Source organism: Sus scrofa, chromosome 7 (genome assembly GCF_000003025.6).
Source record: "Sus scrofa isolate TJ Tabasco breed Duroc chromosome 7, Sscrofa11.1, whole genome shotgun sequence".
Classification (NCBI taxonomy): Eukaryota; Metazoa; Chordata; class Mammalia; order Artiodactyla; family Suidae; genus Sus; species Sus scrofa.
In genome coordinates, this window is record NC_010449.5 from 19,847,258 (window position 1) to 19,874,828 (window position 27,571).

The window sequence follows — 27,571 nt, forward strand, 5'->3', positions numbered from 1 at the left end:
CCTGGGTGAAATTCCTGTGCATCCAGGGGCACAAGGACCAGAAAAGGAACTTTGGGAGTTGGAAAGAACTGGAGACAAATTTCAGTTCATTCTCATTGCATCAAGGGCAGGTGTCCTCCCTGTGAGCATTTTAGTTGCAAGCAATAGAAATCCACTACAAACATAATCTGAGTTGGTTTTGTTAAGCAAGGGGAGCGTATTCATTAAAAGATGATACAGCAAATCTTGCAATCGGGTGTCTGAGGACAGGGCTGCTCCCAGGAACCTGGGCAGCAATCCTTCAGACTCTGCTTGGCCCTCACTTGCTCTCAAGAGTCATCTAATCTGGATGTCTGAGGCTCAGTGGCCCGCTGGGCCTCTTGGGCAGCCAGTGGCTCTGGACTTAAACCAGAGGAGCGAGTCCTGACTGCAGCCTTTCAAGCTGTGTGACCCTGGACAGGCTACTAACCACTTGAGACCTGAGCCTTCCTGACCGCGGATGAGAACAAGTGTGGCTTTGACTCTACAAGGTTGTGGTCAAGATCAGATGAGCTCATCTCTGTGAAAAGTGCCAGCACTTCCTATTTATGAGCTATTAATCTGGTTGCATCCTCTTTTTTCCCTCCGAGGATTGGTTTACTCTGCCTCACTGGGCCCATGTCCAAGCTGGGCCAGCTCACTTCTAAGTCCACTTAAACCCTGGGCAGGTCAGCGGCCAGACAGCACAAGATTCTCTCAGTCTCTGGACCAAAGTCTTGGAAGAGAGGATCTCCTTGGCTGGACTGTGGTCCTGGAGGCAGAGGAATCAGCTGTGGAGGGTAGAACTGTGTGGGGGGCGGATGGTACAGGGGTGCAGGGAAGGGGGTGGAGGCGATGGTGGTAATTCTCAAAGAAAGAGTGTCTTTAGGGGCTGGTTAATCCTCCCCAAAGGGCTGATCCCAGAAAACCAGCACTTTGTAATCTTTCATGACACCTTGGATAAACACTGCCGGAGCCCATCCTAGGTACCGTGCATCCTTTTGCTGTATCTCTGTGTGGTTCCCCATCCGCCTCTCCCCAACCCTCCCATGTGTCTTTGCTCCTAAATGCCCTTGATCTATGAGTCACTTCACTCACAGGTGGAAAGAGCCAGAAGGTGGGAGTCTTCCCTTCCTCCAGGGCAGCCCTGACCAGGGAATACCAAATGCTGATGGGGAGCCCGAAAGCCCAGCAACCTTGGCCTTGAACGGGGGACATGCCTGAGGCATGGTTCACCCTCCAGAGCTCCCCCAGCAGATCAGACCTAGGCGGAGACTTTGCCTGAGAGAGGGCTTTTCCTTTTTTTTTTTTTTTTTTTGGTTTAAAAATTTTTAAATTAAGATTTTAATTTTTTCCATTATAGTTAGAGAGGGGACTTTTCTTGGGCCCTTCCCCTTCTCTGTCCATCTTCCCTCAACTTCCTGGAGCCCCTGGGAACATTTCCTGAATTAATCACTGACACATGAATCCCGTTGTTTGTTTCTGGAGCTCCATTTAAAACAATCCCATGGGTCACAAAATGAGCCCAAACTCATTTGCGAGCCAGCAATGCACATGACGGCTGTCTGTGGCGAAGGGATTCTTTCCATCCTTAGAGGTCTGGCTTGTCCCTCATCTGCACATTCTCCGGTGGGCCCCACCCACTGAGAAAGGCTGCTGGGGAGCCCAGTCTTCCTGCCTCCAGAAAAATGATCTTTCAAAGAATACAAGGAGGAAAGCCACTCTGATTTAAAAAAAAAAAAAAGAAAGAAAGAAAGAAAGAAAGAAAAAGAAAAAAAGAAAAGAAAAGAAAGAAAAGGCAGGTCTGGTATGTGACCCTATCTTCTTTGCTGGCCCCCTTCCTGCAGCCGGCTGGGAGAGCAGTTTTAACTTTCAGAAAAAATAGACTCTTCCTGCCAAGTCCAGCTGCCTGTCTGAAAACTAAACATGGGAAGGCCAGTAAATGAAGGCAGGATAAGAGGAGACATTTCTACGACAAGCTGCCACCACAGCTGATTCTCACATAGTAATGCACCTAATTCCTACTTGTGGGTGTTGCTACTGCTGATTATAAGGACAAGCACTCTGAGTGGCTTTCAGTGAGAAATGGTCCCTCATGCAGAGGTCGCACAGGGCTGAAGCCAAACGAGGTGCACCTTCGGGCTGAAAGGGTCCGTCCTTTGAGTGGGGCTGGAATCAATGTCGGCACTAAGAAAGTCACTGGTGTGGTGGAATTGGAGTGTCCCCATTTCAGAATATTCTGGCCACTTCGGCTTGACACTGATGACTAAAATTCCACTGCTCAAGTTCATCTATTCAGGCTGAAAACATGTCTGTTGTTGAAATGTAACCCTTTAGTGAGAGATAACACATTTTCCTGCTGCGTATACCAGGACCTTTGGGGCGGCAAGTGACAGAAACTGAACTCGAAATGGCATAAGCATAAAACAGGATTTAACTGGTTCAGTAATCAGGGTAGACTGGCTTCAAGCACAGCCAGATCAGGTGCCAAAACAATGTCATCAGAAATCTATCTTTTGGAGTTCCCATCGTGGCTCACTGGAGCTGTGGTGTAGATCTCAGATATGGCTCCAATCCTGCATTGCTGTGGCTGTGGTGTAGGCCGGCAGCTGTAGCTCGGATTGGACCCCTAGCCTGGGAACCTCCATATGGCACAGGTGCAGCCCTAAAAAGAAAAAAAGAAATTTTTTTTTCTTCTATTTGTCAGGTTTGCTTTTCTGTGTTGACTTCATCCCCAGATGGCCTCAAGTAGCCCCTCCTACTCTCTTAGCAACCCCCATCATCCCAGCCCAACTCTCAAGACTGCTTCTCACTGGCTCAAAGTGAGGCACCACAGGTGCCCATGAACCAACCACTGCGATTCTAACTGATGAGGCCCTAGGCATATGCCTGTGGCTGGGGTGGGGAAGAGGAGTCAGCCTCATGCAAAGAGTGGTTCAAGCAAAGAAAACTCCAGCGCTCTTACCAAGAGAAGAAGGAATGGCTAACAGAAAGACAAACTCAACACTTGTCCACTACACTTACTGGTTTTCATACCTTCTTCTTCTTTTTTTTTTTTTTTTTTTGGCTTTTTAGGGCTGCACTTGCGGCATATGGAGGTTCTCAGGCTAGGGCTCCAATCAGAGCTACAGCTGCTGGCCTACACCACAGCCACAGCCACAGCCACAGCCATGCCAGATGTGAGTCATGTCTGTGACCTACGTCACAGCTCATAGCAATGCCGGATCTTTAACCCACCGAGCGAGGCCAGGGATCAAACCCACAACCTCATGGTTCCTAGTTGGATTTGTTTCTGCTGCGCCATGATGGGAACTCCCGGTTTTCATACCTCCAAATGTAATAACTAGCAGAGACCAGCTCCTAATAGATGAGACTTAACAGAGGTTGTACAGACAAGTCTAAAGTGAGGGACACCATACTGGGAAACCAGGCAGGGTTGGGGTCAGAGCATTAGGACTCCTGAGGACATAGGGGCCAAGCCAGGGGCTCTGAGATTTTAACAATACACTCTCAGAGGCAGAGAAAATTTCAAAACCATGCAAAAAGTAGCAGAGAAATTCCAGGTAGCCTGACAGGTACGGGGCAGGCGACAAGCACTGCAGTTCACAATTCGTACCACTGGGCTTCTCCTGACCTGCATGCTTAGCCTTCAGCCTTGCTTAACAGAAATGAAATAATCTTGTAAGAGTTTCTATATCAGAATCCAGGGATATTTCATCATGTTTCGTGAGGTGTATGTGTGCCTGGCAGGGACAATAGGATAAAATCAGGGAAGGCATCCTGACTCATCTGCTGGACCAACCCACCATCTCTGTGTGGTTCCCACCACAGGCAGCTAAGATTTATCCAGCACCATATTTTTTTTTATTCTTATTTTTCACTTTTTGCTTTTTAGGGCCGGCACATGGATGCTCCCAGGGTAGGGGTCGAATCGGAGCCACAGCTGCTGGCCTGCACCACAGCCACAGCAACACCAGATCTGAGCTGAGTCAGCAACCTACACTGTGGCTTACGGCAATGCCAGATCCTTAACCCATGGAGCAAGGTCAGGGATTGAACTCACATCTTCATGGATACTAGTTGGGTTCTTAACCTGCTAAGCCACAATGGGAACTCCCCAGCACCATATGACAACAAACCCATGAGGTCCAGCCTAGAGCTCCAGTCCTAGGTGAGGAACCAGGGCTTGCAGAAAGGGGAAGTGATTTGCCAGCCAGTGGGTGTGGGGCCAGGATGGAGACCCTAGTCATGGGATTCCAGAGCCTACATCCCTAAACCTCATTCCACAAGCAAGGATCTGAAACCAGGAAGTGTTGGGGAAGAATGGAGAGAAGAATTACAAGGAGAAAAGCTTGATGTTTAAAGCAATCGGCAATAAGGGGTAGGGGGGAAAAAATCCAGGTATACAAGACATGGTTGCTGAGCATCTCGGAACAGGACCAAGGAGCCAACAGAGTATGAGAACATGCTGCCCTTTATTTGTTAAAGATGATATGACTACAGGTGAAGTGAGCACATAATTGATTCTCTAAACACAGACCTTTAGCGAATGAGAGGACACATTAATAATCATACCAGGAAGACTGTGATAAATCAAGACTGGCTTGGGAGAATCAGGACACAGGGTCACCTTAACCAGAGCTACTAATGGTAGGGCTTGGCTTTATTCTAATAGTGGTGATGGATATGCGTGGATCCATCCACAGCCCCTCAGAGCCCCTTCCATCATCCTTCTGTGGGTTGCAGAATGGCCAGTGAGGGCTGTATCAATGGGCTTTGATCTTTGTAGCCCTGTTCTCTACCTAACCATAATATAGTCAGGGGACAAAAGACACAGCTTAAATAATTAATGTTCTAAATTACACCGACAATTAACTAAGGAAGGCAGTACATCAGAATGGCTAATGGATATCACTTTGAGGTTTAAATCTCAGCTAAGTGATCTCAGGCAAGATTTAGTGGGAGTTCAGATTCCTGATCTGTGAAATGAGAACAAGAGCACACACTGAGCTCTCATTTCATCCTTAGGGGTGGGGCTAAGCACTTTCTGTGGATTATTTAATTCCATCACCATCACAGCCTCATGAGGCAGGTACTATTATTATCTCCATTTTGCAGACCAAGGCACTAACGCTCAGGGGGGTTAAGAACTTACTCGGGGTCACACAATTAATAAACACCTATCTGGTGGGGGCTGTTTTGATGATTAAATGAATCAAATCTTATTAAAAACTTAGCATATTGACTGAAAGCCAAGTGAAAGCCCTGCATAAATGTTAGCCTTTAATGATGATAATGTAATATTCAGTATTATTGCTATCTTACATTTGTAATTTGGAAGACACTAATCTGGATCATATTTCTAACCCACCAAAAGGCAGGAAGGTCCTCGGAATAAAAACCCTTAATACCCCTTAATATCCTAAGAGGACAGCAATGTCAACCTGAACCATCTCTGAAAGCCCCAGGAATCTGAAACATCCAGGCACTTCTTGCTGCAGCTGGGAAAAGAAAATATTCATATGTATCCTTAAACCCAGGCAGTTATCAAAAAAAAAAAAAAAAAAAAAAAAAAGCAGGATCCTCTGTGAGTAGTAGGCAGCAGTGGGGGTGAGGGGAGAATAGCTGTTTAAGCAGCCACTCCAATACCTCCCAAATGGAGGCTTCTGTGCTAGGAATACATCACCAGGCATCACAAGCCATTCCACCCCAAGAGCTGTTCACAGGTCTCCAGAAAATCCATTAGCATTGCAAAGGGCACGTTTTATGGTACCCAGTGAGAACCCTACACATTTGCCTCCAATCCTTGCGAAGGTCCTGGGGCCAGACAGATCGTTTGAACCACTTCCCTCAACCCCTGAGTCTTGTCCAGGCAGAGGGCACAGAAGAAACACTTGGCCACTGAGAGATGCCACAGTCCATCTACCAGAGAAGTAGCATCTGATGGGTTCAGACCAGGGCTTCATATGGAGGAAGACACCCGCTCAAGATTCTGGATGCAAATAATTAGTGTGACATTGAGCAAGTAAATTAACTAGCTCTGAGCTTTGGCTGCCTCATTGCTAAAATAGGGATAATAGAACCTTCCTCATATCTTGAAACAATGTATTTAAATTGCTATGCTGTACACTTGAAACTAATATAGTATTGTAACTTATCTGTACCTCAATAATAAAAGAGCCATGTATATTGTAGCAGAGTGCCTGACCCTAGTAGAGTTTCATAAATGTTAACTCTTGTAAATAATAAGTATTGATGGAAAATATCACTGTCTTAGGAAGTGTGAACACAGAAACATACACTCCCTGACCTCTGCAGCTTATGGACCTAAGGGGAGACAAGAATAATCACAGAAAATTATTGGCCATCCAGCCAGTGCCAGTTGTGTGTTGTGATGGGCGTTTAGAGAAGAAAGAGAAGGATGCAGACAGGTATGAGCTGGACAGCCCTAGGAGGTAAGCAATGAGGATGGCTGGGGTTTTGATAGATGCAAAGAAAGAAAAGGCTCCCTGGAAGCTAGAATGGGACCAGAGGTGAGGAATGCCAAGGAAACAGGGCAGGTGGCACTCTGAAAGGAAAGAGGAGCCACTGTTACCTTACCTGATCTACCCCAGCTGGGGTAGAAATAAAAGGCATCCAAATAGGAAGAGAAGAGATAAAACTGTCACTGTATGCAGACGACATGATACTATATATAGAAAACCCTAAGGACTCAACCCAAAAATTACTTGAACTGATCAACAAATTCAGCAAAGTTGTAGGATATAAGTCCTTTACCTCCTTGGTCAGGTGTATTCCGAGGTATTTGATTTTTTGAGGTGCAATTTTAAAAGGTATTGTGTTTTTGTATTCCTTTTCCAATATTTCATTGTTGGTATACAGAAATGTGAACTGATTTATGAATGTTAATCTTACATCCTGCTACTTTGCTGAATTTATTAATCAGTTCAAGTAGTTTTTGGGTTGAGGAAAGACTTATATTCGAGAACTACAAAACATTAATCATGGAAATCAAAGATACAAAGAAATGGAAAGATATCCCATGCTCATGGATTGGAAAAATCAATATTGTAAAAATGGCCATGCTATCCAAAGCAATCTACAGATTCAATGTGAGCCCTATCAAATTACACAGGACATTTTTCACAGAACTAGAACAAACAATCCAAACATTTATATGGAACCACAAAAGACCCAGAATTGCCAAAGCAATCCTGAGGAACAAAAACCAAGTAGGAGGCATAACTCTCCCAGACTTCAAGCAATATTACAAAGCCACAGTCATCAAGACAGTGTGGTACTGGTATCAAAACAGACAGACAGGCCAAAGGAACAGAATAGAGAACCCAGAAATAAACCCAGACCCCTATGGTCAATTAACCTTTGACAAAGGAGGCAAGAACATCAAATGGGAACAAATCTTCTCAAAAAGCAATGCTGGGAAAACTGGACAGCAGCATGCAAAGCAATGAAACTAGAACACACCCTCAAACCATGCACAAAAATAAACTCTAAATGGCTGAAAGATTTAAACATAAGACAAGACACTATCAAAACATTTCCTGACATCAACCTCATGAATATTTTCTCAGGTTGGTCTCCCAAAGCAATAGAAATAAGAGCAAAAATAAACCAGTGGGACCTAATCAAACTGAAAAACTTTTGCACAGCAAAGGAAACCAAAAAGAAACCAAAAAGACAACTTACAAAATGGGAGAAATAGTTTCAAACGATGCAACAGACAAGGGCTTAATCTCCAGAATATATAAACAACTTATACAACTCAACAGCAAAAAAGCCAATCACCCAATGGAAAATGGGCAAAAGACCTGAATAGACTGTTCTCCAAGGAAGATATACAGATGGCCAACAAGCACATGAAAAAAAGTTCAACGTCACTGATTATTAGAGCAATGCAAAGCAAAACTACCATGGGATACCACCTCATACCAGTCAGAATGGCCATCATTCATAAGTCCACAAATAACAAATGCTGGAGGGGTATGGAGAAAAGGGAACCTCCTGCACTGTTGGTGGGAATGTAAGCTGGTACAACCACCATGGAGAACAGTATGGAGATACCTTAGAAATCTATACATAGAACTTCCATATGACCCAGCAATCCCACTCTTGGGCATATATCTGGACAAAGGCTTCCTTGAAAAAGACACATGCACCGGCATGTTCACTGCAGCATTATTCACAATAGCCAAGACATGGAAACAACCCAAATGTCCATTGACAGACAATTGGATTAGGAAGAAGTGGTATACATACACAATGGAATACTACTCAGCCATAAAAAAGAATGACATAATACCATTTACGGCAACATGGATGGAACTAGAGACTCTCATACCGAGGGAAGTAAGTCAGAAAGAGAAAGACAAATACCATATGATATCACTTATAACTGGAATCAAATATATAGCACAAATGGACATTTCCACAGAAAAGAAAATCATGGACTTGGAGAATAGACTTGTGATTGCCAAGGGGGAGGGGAGGGAGTGGGATGGACTGGGAGTCTGGGGTTAATAGATGCATACTGTTGCCTTTGGAATGGATGGGCAATGAGATCCTGGTGTATAGCACTGGGAACTATGTCTAATCACTTCTGATGAATCTATACATGTGTCTGTAACCTGGTCAACACACTGTAGGAAATTGGCAGAACACTGTAAACCAGCTATAATGAAAAAAATAAATTAAAAAATTTAAAAAAGAAGAAATAGATCAACCGAACAGATTGATCAATAGAAATGAAATTGAATGTAATAAAAACACTCCTTACAAAATTCCAGGACCAGATGGCTTCACATGTGAATTCTACCAAACATACAAAGAAGAACTTATACCCATCCTTCTTAAACTTTTCCAAAATGTGGAAGAAGAACAAACACTCCCAAAGACATTCTATGAAGCCACCATAACCCAAATACCAAAACCAAAGATACTACCAAAAAAGAAAAGTATAGACCAATACCTTTGATGAATATAGATGCAAAAATTCTTAACAAAATTTAGCCAGCAACATCAAAAATATCATACCACAACCAAGTGGGATTCATCCCAAGTTCACAAGGATGGTTCAACATATGCGAATCATTCAACATAAAACACCACATTAACAAAAGAAAGTCAAAAGCCACATGGTCCTCTCAGTGGAGGCAGAAAAAGCATTTGACAAAATCCAACATCCATTCATGATCAAAACTCTTACCAAAGTGGGTACAGAAAGAACATGCCTTAACATAATCAAAGCCGTTTATGACAAACTCACAGCCAATATCACACTCAATGGGGAAAAGCCGAAAGTCTTCCTGCTAAAATCTGGAACGAGACAAGGATGCTCACTCTCACCACTTTTATTCAACATAGTATTGGAAGTCCTAGCCACAGAAAGCAGATGAACAAAAGAAATAAAAGGTATCCAAATTAGAAGAGAAGAGCTAAAATTGTCACTTTATGCAGATGACATGATATTTATTAAATCCTAAGGATGCCACACAAAACTACTTGAACTGATCGATGATTTCAGCAAAGCAGCAGGATACAAGACTAACATTCAGAAAGTAGTTGCGTTTCTGTATACTGACAAGGAAATATTAGAAAAGGAATATAAAAATACCTTTTAAAATCACACCCCCCAAAATTAAATACCTAGGAATAAATCTGACCAAGGAGGTGAAAGACATATGCTGAGAACTATAAAACATTAATCAAGGAAATTAAAGAGGATTCAAAGGTGAAAAGATATTCCATGTTCCTGGACTGGAAGAATTCATATCATAAAAATGGCTATACTACCCAAAGCAATCTACAGATTCAATGTGAGCCCTATCAAATTACACAGGACATTTTTCACAGAACTAGAACAAACAATCCAAACATTTATATGGAACCACAAAAGACCCAGAATTGCCAAAGCAATCCTGAGGAACAAAAACCAAGTAGGAGGCATAACTCTCCCAGACTTCAAGCAATATTACAAAGCCACAGTCATCAAGACAGTGTGGTACTGGTATCAAAACAGACAGACAGGCCAAAGGAACAGAATAGAGAACCCAGACCCCTATGGTCAATTAACCTTTGACAAAGGAGGCAAGAACATAAAATGGGAACAAATCTTCTCAAAAAGCAATGCTGGGAAAACTGGACAGCAGCATGTAAATCAGTGAAACTAGAACACACCCTCAAACCATGCACAAAAATAAACTCTAAATGGCTGAAAGATTTAACATAAGACAAGACACTATCAAAACATTTCCTGACATCAACCTCATGAATATTTCTCAGGTTGGTCTCCCAAAGCAATAGAAATAAGAGCAAAAATAAACCAGTGGGACCTAATCAAACTGAAAAGCTTTTGCATAGCAAAGGAAACCATAAAAAAACAAAAAGCCTACAGAATGGGGAAAATTGTTTCAAACAATGCAACCGACAAGGGCTTAATCTCTAAAATATACAAACAACTCATACAACTCAACAGCAAAAAACCAACAACCCAATTGAAAAATGGGTAGAAGACCTAAATGGACATTTCTCCAAAGAAGACATAAGGATGGCCAACAGGCACATGGAAAAATACTCAATGTCACGAATTACCAGAGAATACATATCAAAAGTACAATGAGGTACCACCTCACACCAGTCAGAACAGCCACCAAAAGTAAGTCTACAAATAACAAATGCTGGAGAGGGTATGGAGAAAAGGGAACCCTCCTGCACTGTTAGTGGGAATGTAAACTGGCACAACCACTATGGAAACAGTATAGAGGTACCTCAGAAAACTAAATACAGAACTACCATATGATCTAGCAATCCCACTCCTGGCATATATTCAGACAAAATTTCAGTGAAAAAGATACATGCAGCCCTAGGTTCACTGTAGCACTATCACAATAGCCAAGACATGGAAACAACCTAAATGTTCATCCACAGATGAACGGAATAAGAAGATGTGGTATATATACACAATGGAATACTACTCAGCCATAAAAAGGACAAAATAATGCCATTTGCAGAAACATGATGGAACTAGAGACTCTCATACTAAGTGAAGTAAGTCAAAAAGAGGACAGAGTTCCCATCATGGCTCAGTGGTTAACGAATCCAGCTAGGAACCATGAGGCTGCGGGTTCGATCCCTGGCCTTGCTCAGTGGGTTAAGGATCCCGCATTGCTGTGGCTGTGGTGTAGGTCAGCAGCTACAGTTCTTTTTAGACCCCTAGCCTGGGAACCTCCATATGCCACGGGTGTGGCCCTAGAAAAGACAAAGACAAAAAAAAAGAGAGGACAAATACCATACGATATCGCCTATATCTGGAATCTAATATGTGGCACAAATGAACCTATCTATAGAAAAGAAACAAACTCGTGGACACGGAGAACAGACTTGTGGTTGCCAAAGGGGAGGAGAAGGGAGTGGTATGGACTGGGAATTTGGGGTTAGTAGATGCAAACTATTGCATTGGAAGTGGATAAGCAATGAGATTCTGCTGTATAGCACAGATAACTATACCTAATCACTTGTAACGCAACATGATGGAGGAAACGTGAAATAAAGAATGTATATAAATGTATAAGTGGGTCACTTTACTGTACCTCAGAAATTGACAGAACATTGTAAATCAACTATAATAAAAAATTTTTATAAAAGAGAGGTCTGAAAAGATACCTCACCAAGGAAGATACACAGATGACAAATAAACATATTAAAAGATATGAAAGATGCTTTAAAAAAGAGAATATACTCTGAATTTTTACTGCTTTCTGGCTTTCCAATTTCTACCTTCTTTATTGTCTGAAGCTATTCTCCTAGGGGCTAAATGCAGGTAAATGCTAAAACTATCTAATTACTCATCAAAGAAAATTCTTCATCTTGGTAGAGCACCGAAAGTTCAGAGTATTTTGCAATTATATTCCACGGAGTTCTTGCTTTCTCCAATACACTTTGCAAACTACCAGCGTAGACTGAATTTTTATCCTTGGGGGGATTTCTTCCTCTTATTTGCCCAGCTTTGTAGCACTGCTCTTCTTAAACAGAGCACTTTTGCCCTCCTAGTTGCCTCTTTTCTGCCTTGAGTCACTGATGGGAGATGAGAATAAATTTTGATAGTTTTGACCTCTTGATGGGAAAAGTAAATTCCAGATGGGACTCAAGTTCCAAATGGATCTCTTTGGGGGCAGGAACCCAGGTGTTCAACACAGTTGTTGTTGAATAATAAACTTATCTGGCTACATAAATACTTTGTAAAAAGTATACAGTAATAACATAATAGCAATGATCATTGCTATTGGATATGTGCCACTTTCAGAATTCGCTGTAAGTTCCACAGAGTTGCATCTGAGATTGTGGGCACTTCAGCGGCTGGGGTAAGGGCAGATGGGATCCACTGTTGCAATAATCATATATTCTCTGGTCACCGTGTCCCAAATGTCCAGTTGAACTTCTTGCTTAATGATGTTTTTCTACCCAGAGGGCAAGAGAATGTTTGTTCCTGGCCTCTGAGGCCAATGATATTTTAATTTTTTTCCCCAGGGAAAATATTAGCCTGAGGTTCTGGAAACAAGGCTTTATGGCCCGACCTTAGGAGAATTTGCTTGACCTATTTTTGTGAAGGCAAATTAACCCCGGTTCTAGAATTTTTTCACACAAAAGGGATACATGAAAGTTTTTACTGCTAAATAGGTCCTGCTTGCCTGAGTCAATTACAGCTACTTGAAACAATCAACTCTGTAAAAGCCGTTTTAATGGACACAAGGACTTCACAGGTGCAGGTGGGGTAGGTCCATGCCTCCAAAAGACCCTTCTTTGTTCTTTTAGCTGGATTATTGGGCAGACCCACCATTCTTTATCAGGTTATTATTAACACATGAGGTCTTTTCTTCCAGAACATGCCTTTCAATTACGTGATGGTTGTGGATACAAAAAGCAGTGGTGTTTGAATCACGTAAAGACGGAAGAATAAAACTCCTCAACTCCCATCTTCCTAAAGACTGAGGCTGAGAAGGACCCTAAGAATCTAATCCTTGCAAGATGACATTTCAAAATTAAGGGAGTCTGGTGTTTATGTGCCAAAGGGAGTGTCTGTTAAGAGGAAAATAACTCACACACAAAGCTCTCGCTTATTCCCGCTTGGCCCAAAGATGCACAATTTGAAAAGAAGGGTTGGGTAGGCGGGGTGGGTGATGATGCCCAGGGACAAGAAGTAACATTGTTTTGACCAATAAGACAAAGTTTGAACGCGGCTGTTTGGCAAGTTAGGAAAATATCCCTTCCTCCTTAAAATCTGACACTGCTTTCTCCATAAATACACATTTGCCCCTAGACGAACGGTGGGTTTGATTCACCTGTTACTTGCACGTTCACCCAGAGGAGGATCTGTTTCTAAGAGGACAGGGCTGGGGGTACATCTCTCCCCACGGCGGGGGGGGGGGGGGGGTGTTCCCTCCCACTCAGCCAGCGGGTCTGCAGGTCTTGCAGTGGTAAAGGCCAAGGCTGACTGCACCTCTGATGCCCTTGAGGACTTACTAAGAGTAAATACTTCAGACTAGAGGAAATGCCCCACCATCTGGGAACAGGCATGGTCCTGGGTCAGTTTCTGTGGGGGAAAAGGGTCCCCTCCATGGCAGGTGAAGGATGCCTGGGTGAGATGGGAAGCCAGGTTTTTAATCTGTCCTCCTCCCTACAGAGGAGCCTGGATGTGAAAGCAGAGAGGACATTAAGAACGGTGTGCCCCCCCAGGGACCCTCCCGTAAAGGCTCTAATGCGCAGGTATTTTTCCACCAACACAGGGGAAAGCCAGGTTGAGGACACAACCTTAAGTTGAACCTCCTGCTCCGAAGTTCCCTTAGCTATCCCAACACTTGGGTGGAGTGGCCATACCTTCAGCCTGCGAGGCGGTGAGGTGGAGACTGAGCGACAGGCTGCAGAGGGCAGGCGGGGCCGGGCCACGGTGCCCTGTGGAGGAGCCAGGAGGACCGAGGGCAAAGGGCCCCCGAACCTCCCCCCCCCCCTTCCCAGATCCACCAGAGGAAGAGGATTCTTGAAAGCATGAGAGCTGCTGCTTGAGTGACTCTCAAGACATCACTCACTGAGCGAACAACATCCAGAACACACGCCGCAGCCAGAAACCCACCGAAGCCAGCGGTCTCGCGGGCCGCGGGGTTTGGATGCGGGCCTCCTCTGCCACCTGCTGGCGAAATCGGCTCATTGCAGCTTCCAAATGCACCTGGACTTCCTAAGAGGTGGACCAATGCAGGACGAGAACCAAGCTCCGAAAATGAAAACCATCAAGCACATTTTTCTGCCTTCACTTTAACATAGATTTATTGAGTCCTCGGGGGAAATACCTATTCTTAAAAACTAGATGTCTTATTTTTCTGGGTAAATTAGCTCTGATTTTCAGCTGCTAAAATAATATATGGGCATAACAGGGACGAAGGTTTTGATATCTTTTTTACATTAGGTTAATGCTTTAAAATGCATAAAGATATTGCGGGTTTTTTGGTTTCTGCTTTTGGAAAAAATCACAAAGGTAATGAAGGAATTTATTTATTTATTATTTATTTATTTATTGTCTTTTTGCCATTTCTTGGGCCGCTCCCACAGCATATGGAGGTTCCCAGGCTAGGGATCTCATCGGAGCTGTAGCCGCCGGCCTACGCCAGAGCCACAGCAACGTGGGATCCGAGCCGCGTCTGCAACCTACACCACAGCTCACGGCAACGCTGGATCGTTAACCCACTGAGCAAGGGCAGGGACCGAACCCACAAACTCATGGTTTCTAGTCAGATTCGTTAACCACTGAGCCACGACGGGAACTCCATGAAGGAATTTTTATAAGAGAAATAATATATGAGTAATATTTGCAAGTAAGAGGGTGTGTGGTGTCTGCAGAATTAACATTATGGAGCTCCATGAGCATCAACAAAGGCAAGGATAGCATGGGAGGCTGTCCACATGTTTTAGGGGGCCTGTGTATTAGCGGGAAGATGGAGAAAGTGCTACCAGAAATCCATTTTTTCATCTCCTTTGATTCCGTAGTCCACCTGCAAGAATTCCATCCTGAGAAAATCCAAAAACATGAAAAAATCTGGATGATAGTCTTCGTAAGATTATGTAATGTTCAGCTACAGAATAAGAGTTATTGTTCATTCAGAATATGGAATATTGCAGAGACATGAAAAGTATTTTAACACCTAGCAATATGAAAAAATGCATACCCAAGAAGATATAAAATAGTAGGTAAGAATAGAAATATTGAATAACACTGGAAAATAATATTTGAAATATTAAAACAGAGTTAAAAGGTGGATTTAGAGTCTACAATGCTATGTGTACTAATATTTCTGTTTTCCTAATTACGTGGTAAATACAGTAATGCTTCCTTGTTGTTAATACATTTAAGTTATACAGAAGTATATTAATTAAGAAGTGGAAGATCCTGTTATCTTCCTGTTCCTAGCTTGTCTGTTCCCTGTAAATAGATTGAGAGATGGAATCAAGATGACAGAGGAACAAGAGGTGGCGCTCACCTTCTCCCACAAACACACCAACAAAAACCATCTACGTGTAGAACGACTAGCACAGAACATCTACTGAATGCTGGCAGAAGGCCTCACACCCCCTGTTAATAGATTGATGCAAGCTCTCCAGATCTTCCTTGGAGCTACACACACACACACACACACACACACACACACACACACACACACCAGCACACGCACATACACACACACACACACACACACACACACACACACTATTACATGCACTGTTATTTTAACATAAAAGTCATAATATTGTATTTCTTGCAACTTAATTCTTTTTCAAATTTGCAGTTCTTAAAATAGATCTTTCTGGATGAATAAATATATACTTACCTCATTGTTTTAACCACGAGTGAATGTCATCTACTCTAATGCATTTTAATTATTTCTCAATTGATAGACACTTGCTTCTTCTCATTGAAGTGTCAAATAATTTTGCAAGTGAGTCCCCTTGTATATTTATCCTGGTACATCCTATTAATGAATTTAGACTTCTTTAGTTGTATTTCCTAAGAGAATTTCCCATTCGTATTTCTTGCAAAATTTTCTATTTCATTGTTTACAGGTTTATAATTTATTTAAAGGAGTTCTTTATGAAATTTTGATTTTGATTGAGATTTCCCTGAATTTAGAGTTTGGTCCAACATAATATATTTCCTTCTAGGGCATAGTATACCTCCCCATTCTAGTTTTCTTTTCTGTCTTTTGATAAAATGCTAGTTTTCTTTAGATGTTGTACACTTCTCATTGGGATTTATATTACATGAAGAAAATATTTCTCATGGCTGTTTACATAACTGAAATAATTTTTACTTGAAACAGTTACCAGCTCCAGTTGAAATCATAGCAGTTTCCTAAAGCTATAATGATTTCTCAAATAACTCAAAGAAGTATAATAATTAGTCTACTAATTTGCTTATACATGGGTGTTTCCTGGTGGTCTAGTAGTTAGGACGTGGTGCTTTCATTGCTGCAGCCTGGGTTTAATCCCCGGTCTGGGAATTGAGATCCCACCTCAAGCCACTTCAAGCTGTGGCAACAACAACAACAAAAACAACAACAAAATTGCTTGTATACAAGGGAAATCAATCAACAGATTGATTTCATGTCCTCTTAACACACTGGAAACAGGATTTAGTTAACAAAAAATAGAGAAGAAAAGCCACAGTTTGGGAATAGTATATTTTGTTTTCCTTTCCAAGCTATTTTATCACCTGGCAGTAAGCAAGGAAGCCAGGTGGAGTATCCAAGCTTGGGCAGCTGGGTCATCAAAGAAAATAATGCCAGTTACTTAGTGGTCCTTCAGAATCCTTGGGAGTTTAAACCGTGAGGTGTTCAAGGCAGGAGACATCCACTGTTTCTGTTTGTGCACTTCCCTCTGCACCTCCACCTCCATTAAACCAGGTCTCAGCACTTCCCTCCCTAGACTCTCTCAGATCCTCAATGGTTATGAAAATAAAGTTGCAAATAATAAGCTTTTTCAAAGGCAAGTTGGAGCATGATAAACTGATCTTAAAAATTCTGAAGATGCACAAGTATAGTCGGGAAAAATTTTTTTTGGTTTATCATTTACTGAGAAGGGTGTTTTCAAATATCTTTGTTTTGAATTTGTGTATTTCTTATTCTTTGTTTTATACCTTTTAAGGCTCTTACTGTATGCATATAATTTAGATTTTTATGGCTTCCTGGTTACTAAAACTTTTAACATTATGTGGTGTTCTTCCTTCTCTGACACTGATTCTACACCATCTTTTTATTAGTATTTTTAGAGTATATTTTCCCTGTTTTTTCTTTCAATTCTTTCAGTATATGTCTCATAGGCAAAGAGTGTTTTTTAAATCCAGTCTGTCAATCTGTCTTTTAATGGGGTATTTAGCCCATTTACATGTAATGCAATTATCGATATTATATACCATCTTGATTTTTGCTTTCTCTTGTCCTATTTATTTTATATATTTTTTTCTTTCACAGATGAATATTTTTAAATTATTTCATTTTCCCTTTATGACCTTTGTGGTTACACATTCTTTTATGAACCATAAGTGGTTCCCCTACAAATTACAAAACATTGTCTTATCAAGTGTGTTTTAGTTATCAATTTATGAGCTCTCAGCTTCATCCACTCTTTATTGCCAGGTATGCAAAAAAAGAAATGTTTCTCCTTTGCTAGCTAGTATGAAATTAAACTTTGTCTGTAGAGGGCACTGGAGGGTTGCTGGAAAAGGAAATGATTTCCTTACTGACTCTCCTTAGTTTCTCCAGAGCTGGGCTTCTGAAGTAGGAGATGAGCAGTGACACCCAGCAGCTAGTGGCTTCCCTGGCACCCTCCAAAGTGGCTTTCCAATAGGATTGTGCAGCCTGAGAATCACCTCCCCCTGATTGGCTTCCCCAGCATCTGCTCGAGGGGCTCTGAGCCAGTTTCAAAGCTTTTGGGGAACACTATCAATAGCATAAGGAAAATCAGCCCCAATGCCCAGATCACTGTACGGGTTTCCTTTCTCTCCTGGTCTTGATGGCAGTGGAGGCGATGGAAAGTGGTTACACTCTGGGCATGTTTGAAGGTGGAGGTGACCAGCTTTGCGGATGCAGTGGATGTTAAAGCAAGGTATAAAAGGAGTTCCCACTGTGGTGCAGTGGGTTAAGGATCCAGCATTGTCTCTGTGTCAGCGTGGGTTTGATCTCCAGCCAGCACAGTGGGTTAAGGATTGGTGTTTCCACAGCTATAACGCAGGTTACAGCTGCAGATTTGATCCCTGGCCTGGGAACCTCCACATGCCATGGGCACAGGTGAAAAAGAAAACAACAAAAAAAGCAATGTATAAAGGACAATTTCATAGTTTGGGGTTTAAGTCATGGAAGTGAGATCTGAGATATGAAGACGGGTAGAGGGAAGGTGATGTGGGGTAGACAAAGGAAGAGGGGATAACAGAAAACAAATCCATATTTTAAAATAATCTTTTATTGGCTCATCGCATATATTTTAACATATATTCTATGCAATATACCTTACATTCATGTTTAGTGATAATTAAATAACTTACTATACATTGATTATGTAAATCACAAAACATAATTCCTGAATTCCAAGCATTTCTCTTATGCCTAATGTGTGAAGTGAATCGGAACAATCAACATCCTTGGTGATCATCTTAATGAGAAGTAGATAACCAACATTTCTACTACCAAGTGAGAAGTTAGGGATTTAAGGAGATAAATTCCATCCCTGGATGCTTGTATCTTTAGAATTAAAGTGACAGCATATGTAATCAGAAAATCAATTTTGATATTCAGATCAATGAGTGGGTGTGCATCTGCGTGTGTGTGTGTGTGTGTGCGCGCGCGCACGCGCCGCACTGGAAACATCAATATATAAATAGAAATGCAGTTAACAATCACATTTTTAGGGATAATCTGTGTGTGTGTGTGTGCCAATCATGGGAATTTCATCAAAAACTATGAAACATTAGCAGCAGCAGCAGAAAAACTAGTAGCCCGTTTTAACCATTGCAACAGTGTTTTCCAAAGTTCAGAAGATGATTTCCTAATTTTTTCTTTTTTTTCATTTTTTTAATAATTTTTTTATATTCCACTGTACAGCAAGGGGGTCAGGTTATCCTTACATGTATACATTACAATTACATTTTTCCCCCAGCCTTTCTTCTGTTGCAACATGAGTATCTAGACATAGTTCTCAATGCTATTCAGCAGGATCTCCTTGTAAATCTGTTCTAAGTTGTGTCTGATAAGCCCAAGCTCCTGATCCCTCCCACTCCCTCACCCTCCCATCAGGCAACCACAAGTCTCTTCTCCAAGTCCATGATTTTCTTTTCTGGGAGATGTTCATTGTGCTGGATATTAGATTCCAGTTATAAGGGATATCATATGGTATTTGTCTTTGTCTTTCTGGCTCATTTCACTCAGGATGAGATTCTCTAGTTCCATCCATGTTGCTGCAAATGGCATTATGTCATTCTTTTTTATGGCTGAGTAGTATTCCACTGTGTATATATACCACTTCTTCCGAATCCAATCATCTGTCGATGGACATTTGGGTTGCTTCCATGTCCTGGCTATTGTGAATAGGGCTGCAATGAACATGCGGTGCATGTGTCTCTTTTAAGTAGAGTTTGTCTGGATAGATGCCCAAGAGTGGGATTGCGGGGTCATATGGAAGTTCTATGTATAGATTTCTAAGGTATCTCCAAACTGTTGTCCATAGTGGCTGTACCAGTTTACATTCCCACCAACAGTGCAGGAGGGTTCCCTTTTCTCCACAGCCCTCAAGCACTTGTTATTTGTAGATTTATTAATGATGGCCATTCTGACTGGTGTGAGGTGATATCTCATGGTAGTTTTGATTTGCATTTCTCTTATAACCAGTGATGTTGAGCATTTTTTCATGTGTTTGTTGGCCATCTGTATATCTTCTTTGGAGAAATGTCTATTCAGGTCTTTTGCCCATTTTTCCATTGATTGATTGGCTTTTTTGCTGTTGGGTTGTATAAGTTGCTTATATATTCTAGAGATTAAGCCTTGTCAGTTGCATCATTTGAAACTGTTTTCTCCCATTCTGTAAGTTGTCTTTTTGTTTTCTTTTTGTTTCCTTTGCTGTGCAAAAGCTTTTCAGTTTGATGAGTCCCATGGGTTTATTTTTGCTCTATTTCTATTGCTTTGGGAGACGACCTGAGAAAATATTCATGATGTTGATGTCAGAGAGTGTTTTGCCTATGTTTTCTTCTAGGAGTTTGATGGTGTCCTGTCGTATATTTAAGTCTTTAGCCATTTGGAGTTTATTTTGTGCATGGTGTGAGGGTGTGTTCTAGTTTCATTGCTTTGCATGCAGCTGTCCAGGTTTCCCAGCAATGCTTGCTGAATAGACTTTCTTTTTCCCATTTTAGTTCTTGCCTCCCTTGTCAAAGATTAATTGACCATAGGTGTCAGGGTTTATTTCGGGTTCTCTATTCTGTTCCATTGGTCTGTCTGTCTGTTTTGATACCAGTACCACACTGTTTTGATGACTGTGGCTTTGTAGTATTTCTTGAAGTCTGGGAGAGTTATGCCTCCTGCTTGGTTTTTGTTTTTCAGGATTGCTTTGGCGATTCTGGGTCTTTTTTTGTTCCATATAAATGTTTGGATTGTTTGTTCTAGTTCTGTGAAAAATGTCATGGGTAATTTGATAGGGATTGCATTGAATCTGTAGATTACTTTGGGTAGTATGGCCATTTTACAATATTGATTTTCCCAATCCAGGAACATGGAATATCTTTCCATTTCTTTACATCTTCTTTGATTTCTTTGATTAAAGTTTTATAGTTCTCAGCATATAGGTCCTTTACCTCCTTGATCAGGTGTATTCCGAGGTATTTGATTTTGTGAGGTGCAATTTTAAAAGGTATCGTATTTTTGTATTCCTTTTCTAATGTTTCATTGCTGGTATACAGAAATGCAACTGACTTCTGAATGTTAATCTCATAGCCTGCTACTTTGCTGAATTTATTAATCAGTTCAAGGAGTTTTGGGTTGAGTCCTTAGGGTTTTCTAGTATAGTATCATGTCATCTGCATACAGTGACAGTTTATCTCTTCTCTTCCTATATGGATGCCTTTATTTCTTTTGTTTGTCTAATTGCTGTGGCAGGACTTCCAAAACTATGTTGAAGAGCAGTGGTGAGAGTGGGCATCCCTGTCTTGTTCCAGATTTGAGTGAGAAGGCTTTCAGTTTTTCCCCATTGAGTAATATATTTGCTGTGGGTTTATCATAAATGGCTTTGATTATTCAGGAATGTTCCCTCTATACCCACTTTGGCGAGGGTCTTGATCATGAATGGATGTTGGACTTTGTCAAATGCTTTTTCTGCGTCTATTGAGATGATCATATGATTTTTGACTTTTTTTTGTTAATGTGGTGTATGATGCTGATTGATTTGCGTATGTTGAACCATCCTTGTGAACCTGGGATGAACCCAACCTGGTCATGGTGTGTAATTTTTTTGGTATGTTGTTGGATTCGGTTGGCTAAGATTTTGTTGAGAATTTTTGCATCTATATTCATCAATGATATTGGCCGATAGTTTTCTTTTTTGGTGGTATCTCTGTCTGGTTTTGGAATTAGGGTGATGGTGGCCTCATAGAATGTCTTTGGGAGTATTCCTTCTTCTTCAACCTTTTGAAAGAGTTTAGGAGGATGGGCACCAATTCCTCTTTATATGTTTGATAAAATTCACTGTGAAGCCATCTGGTCCTGGACTTTTATTTGTAGGGAGTGATTTTATGACCTCTTCAATTTCAGTTCTAGTGATCGGTCTGTTCAGTTGGTCTGTTTCTGCTTGATTCAGTTTTGGCAGGCTGTAAGATTCTAGAAAATTGTCCATTTCTTCCAGATTGTCAAACTTGTTGCATACAGTTGTTCATAGTATTCTCTTATGGTTTTTTGTATTTCTGCTGTATCCGTTGTATTTCTCCTTTTTCATTTATAATTTGGTGATTTGGGTTCTTTCTCTCCTCTTTTTAGTGAGTCTGGCCAGGGGTTTATCAATTTTGTTCACCTTTTCAAAGAACCAGCTCTTGGTTTTATTAATTTTCTCTATTGTTTTTTGAGTCTCTATTTTATTGATTTCTTCTTTGATCTTTATAATTTCCTTCCTTCTGCTGACTTTAGGACTTTTTTGTTCTTTTTCTAATTCATTTAGGTGGAGGGTTAAGTTGTCAATTTGGGATCTTTCTTCTTTTTTGAGAAAGGCCTGTATTGCTATAAATTTCCCTCTGAGCACTGCTTTCGCAGCATCCCATAGATTTTGAGAGGTTGTGTATTCATTATCATTTGTTTCAAGGTAGTTTTTAATTTCCTTCTTGATTTCCTCATTGACCATTGGTTTTTTAGTAGCATGTTGTTTAGTCTCCATGTAGTAGGTTTTTTCTCTTTCCTTTTCCCATGGTTGGTTTCTAATTTCATGGCATTGTGGTCAGAAAGATACTTGAGATAATTTTATGCTCCTAAATTTATTGAAGTTAGCTTTGTGTCCCAATATGTGGTCAATTCTTGAGAATGTTCCATGAGCGTTTGAGAAGAATGTGTATTCTGTTTTTTTGGATGTAGTGTCCTGAAGATATCAATGAAGTCTAACTTTTCTATTGTTTCCTTTAGGATCTCTGTTCCTTTATTGGTTTTCTGTCTAGAGGATCTGTCCATTGATGTGAGGGGGGTATTAAGGTCTCCTACTATGATTGTATTCTCATCAATATCTCCCTTTATGTCTGTTAATATTTGTTGTATGTATCTTGGTGCTCCTGTATTTGGGGCATATATGTTGACGATAGTAACATCCTCTCCTTGGAGGGATCCCTTAATCATTAAGTAATGTCCTTCTTTGTCTTTCTTTATGTCTTTTGTTTTAAAGTCTATTTTGTCTGATATGAGTGTTGGACTCCTGCTTTTCTGTCATTCTATTGGTGTGAAATATTTTCCCCACCCTTTCACTTTCAATCTATATGTATCTTTTGTCCTAAGGTGAGTTTCTTGTAGGCAGCATATTGAAGGTTTTTGCCTTTTTATCCCCTCAGCCATTCTGTGTCTTTTGATTGGGGCATTCAGTCCATTGACATTTAAGGTGATAATTGATAGATGATTATTTATTGCCATTTGAACCTCGTGTTCCAGTTGATTTTATGGTTCTCCATCCTTCCTTTTTTTTTTTTTTTTTTTTTTTTTTTTGGTTGGATGGTCTCCTGTTATTATCTACTTGAGTGTATTTTTTTTTTCATTTTTTGCAAATGCAATATTTGGTTTTGGCTTGTGGTTGCCCTGTTTTTTAAATATGCTAACCCCTTCCCATAATTGTGTGTTTTAGCCTGATGGTCCTGTAGGTTCAAACACTTCATTACTATATTAAAATTAAGAAGAGAAACATACAAACAAAAAGGGTTATTTACTTCCTAACATCCCTTGCCCACATTTTATGGTTTTGATGACTCTTTTTTCTTTTTTTCTTTTTAATTTTATTTTGTTTGAAGCATGTTCATGATTAAATCTGTATGCTGGCTTGCTTATTTGAGTGACTGCTCTCTGATTGCGGTTTCCTCAGTCCTAGTTCTTCCTCTTCTTCTTCTTTTTTTTTCTTTTCTTTTTTCTTCCCTTTCCTTCCTTTCTTTTTGGTTTAGAGAAGCCATTTCAATATTTCCTTTAACCTGGGTTTTGTGTTGCTGTATTCTTTAAGTTTTTGTTTGTTGGGAAAAATTTTTATTTCCCCTTCTATTTTAAATGATATTCTTGCTGGATAGAGTATTCTAGGTTGCATATTTTTCCTTTTAGCATTTAAATATCTCTTGCCATTCCCTCCTGGCCTGTAGTGTTTCTGTAGAGAAATCAGCTGATATTCTTATGGGGGTTCCCTTGTAGGTAACATTCTGTTTTTCTCTTGCTGCCTTTAGGATCCTTCTTTATCCTAACTTTTGCCATTTTTATTATGATGTGTCTTGGTGTGGGTCTGTTTGGGTTCAGTTTGTTTGGGGCCCTCTGTGCTTCTTGTATCTTGAACCCAGTATCCTTTAGATTTGGGAAGTTTCCATCGATAATTTCTTCAAATATATTTTCCATCCCTTATCTTTTTCTACTCCTTCTGGAATTCCTATTATGTAGATTGGCCGCTTTATATCATCCCATAGGTCTCTTATATTGCTTTCCAGTTTTTTGATTCGGTTTTCTGTCTGTTGACCGGATTGAGTGATTTCCATTATTCTATCTTCCATATCACTGATTCGTTCTTCTGCATTATTCATTCTGGCTTTTACTGCCCCTAGTTCAGTTTGCATCTCTGCAAATGAATGTTCTAGTTTTTCTTGGCTCCTCCTTATATTTCTAGTTCCTTTCTGAGGGTATCTGCATTACTGTTCATATTTCTCTTAATTCCTTCAGTATTTTCAGTATTTCTCTTTTGAACTCCAGGTCTGTCGACTGCAGAGATCTGTTTCATTGTTGACTGTTTTAGGTGAGTTCTCCTGTTGGTTTGACTGGGGGTGGTTTCTCAGCTTCTTCATCTTGCTTGTTGTTTTCTTTCTCCTGAGGGAGTTGTACTGTCCGTGATCGGGCAGTGTTTGCCTTGTCACTGCCGTGGAATATTTCCTGAGGGCTGGTGTTGTTGGTCAATCTTCTTTGAGGCAGTGTGGCTTTTCTGGAGTATTGATAGGGCTAACAGTGTTTCTTTGAAGCAAAGGAGGACTTCCTGAGGGCAGACAGGACTGGGAGGTCCACACCACGATGGTAGCAGATTTCACTTGGTCATGCAGAGCTTGCTCTGGTGTTTTTAGGCTGTGGGGTTCTTGCAGGGGGTTGGCGGTATTGGGCAGCTGTTCCTCAGGCGTGAAGCACCCCCTGGGGGCTGGAGAAGCTATCTGGGTCACTGAGAACCTGAGACGCTCTTCCCTAGGGCAGCCCAACTCAGAAGGACGGCCTGAGAGTGTAGGCGGATCTTTCACAGTCTGGCCGAGCTTGTTGCAGCTTTTCTGGTCTGCAGGGGCTCTTCCAGGGGGCTGGTGGTGCTGAGCAGCTATTCCGTGGGAGTGGGGCAACCCCTGGGGGCTTGGACGGGTAGCAGGTCCACTGGAAACCCAAGAGGCTCCTCCCCAGGGCAGCCTGACTCAGAAAAACCGTCTGAGATCTTTTCCCGACTCGGCCAGGCTTGTTGCAGCTTTTCTGGGCTGCAGGGGGTCTTGCCTGGAGCTGGCAGTCCTATGCAGCTGATCCACTAGGGCATGCCCTGGGGCTTGGGCAGGTAGCAGGGCCGTTGGAAACCGAAGAGGCTCCTCCCGGGGCAGCCCAACTCAGAAAAACCATCTGAGAATTATGCAGATCTATTCACGGCCTGGCTAGGCTTGTTCTATCTTTTCTGGGCTGCAGGCCTTTTCTCGGGGGCTGGTGGTGTTTGGTGCTGCTCTGCAGAAGTGTAGCCCCTCCAAAGGGCAAGCAGGCCTGTGCAGGGACAGCCCCTGCGGTGGTAAGCTTCAGGCAATTGTTGAGGCCAGCCCTCCTGGATGGCAGGCAGCCCCAGGTTCGGTGAGAGCGTAGGGGGTGGCGGGGATGGGGGGAGGTGATGCACTGGTAAGCACAGTTTTCAGCTAGCTAGCGGGCCTGTAAGCTTGCTGTGGGTGGGGGGTATTCTATGGGAACCCACCCCTTCTTCTCTCCCTCCCCAGCACGGCACAGACCAGGCTCTTCTCCCAGGTTCCCTCTGATGCGCTTTCCACTTCCCTGCCCCTAGAGTATTGCTCCCTTCCTCTGCGACAGCTTTGTTTTCTAGTCTCCCAGGCAGTCTCTGCCCCGTCAAATGGTTTCTAGACCTCCCAAGCAGTTTCCGCTCCGCCCCGCCCCCCCCAGCCCGTTCTCAGGGTCTAACCTCTGGAGCCAAGATCTCGGTGCCCAGCCCCCACCCAGGCGTCCCCTGGCCCTTTCCCGGGGACTAACCTTCGGAGGTGAGGTCTCGGTGCCCAGTCCCCACCCAGGCATCTCAATTTTTGGTGACTGTGCCTGTAGTTCAGATGGTCCGTTGGGTTCTTGATCAGCTTTTCCGTTCTCCTACTTATTGCTACACTCTTCTCTGCATCTGGAGATTCCTCCGGTTCGTTTGATCTTTCCCCCGTGTAGGTGACTTTCCAGGGTGCGGGATCCCTTTCTCCTCCGCAGTTCCCTTTCGGGAGTGCCCGTCCCGCTCGGATTCACCTTCTCTCACTCTCCTCTTTTCTCCCGTTCTGCCCAGTAATGTCACGAACTTCTTGCCGTTATTGGAGTTTAGGTTCCTCTGCCAGCGATTGGTTGCTGTTCTGTGCAAGTCATTTATTCTGTAGATGCACTTTTTTTGTTGTGTTTGTGGGAGAGGGCGAGCGTGTCCCCCTACTCCTCCGCCATCTTGTCCTCCCTCCCTAATTTTTTCAAGATATGCATCTTTATTGATTATTCTATCGATTTTGAAAGATTTTTGTCTGCAGAACTCATTTTATTACTAGCTAGTGTTTATGTTTTTATGAAGCAAAGAGATCGCTATTTGTTAGAGTTTATAATCTGCAGTAAATAACAAATTTTGTCATTGAATCAAAATAATTTCAGTCCCAGTGAAATTTTCCATTTTAGGGTGGCCTCTACAGCCTTGTTTTGCTAAGTCTATGATTTCAACAAAGCTTTTTGAAAAATTGAAAACAGCTCATGAACCCTTCCTATTTGATTATATTCATGGGCTCTATTTGAGGAATCAACCTATTAAGGAACAAAATATCTATTTTTTACATTCTCCTTTTAAAATTCCATCTTAATTTTTTTCTCTTCCCTATATTCCCCTTATGGCCCCTCATTTGTCTATTTCTTCTATGCTTGGATTAATATCTCCTCCTGTTACCCTCGTTTTCCATAGCAATCTTGTTCCTATTGCACACGTTGATTCTGTTATGGAAAATTGTGGATTTTTTACGAAATAAGTAAAATATTGATAATCTGGCTATGCGGTGATTCATAAACAGGATATGTGCACATTTCACAAGTGCAACATATAATTATCCATTGCTAATGTCTATAAGGCATAATCTCTGGTATAAGCTTTGACGTAGCAGCAATAAATTCTTGATTTTTTCATGTTGTTGGGCACCCCTGTGAATAAAAGATATTGCTAATGAACAACAGTATGAACCTCGTTTTAATACTTTTTCATTTCTGTTTTGCACTGGGGTGAGTTTTAATTTTTATTCTTTAGCTCAGATTATGTAGTCTGTGATGCTTTAAGGTAGGGGAGAATCTAAAACTGGAGTGTGAGCTGGAATTGATCCTCTGCTCAACCTTTTGTGGATTCTCCCAATGACTGATTGTAGGTCACATGGCTTCCTGTTTATTTCATAAGTTTGTTGTGGTTAACATTTATTGTTTACTTATGACATACCACTCACTCTCCTGGAAGTGTTTTAAGAACACAACAGACCCTGGAATTCTGTCGTGGCTCAGTGGTTAATGAACCCTACTGGCATCTGTGAGGACTCGGGTTC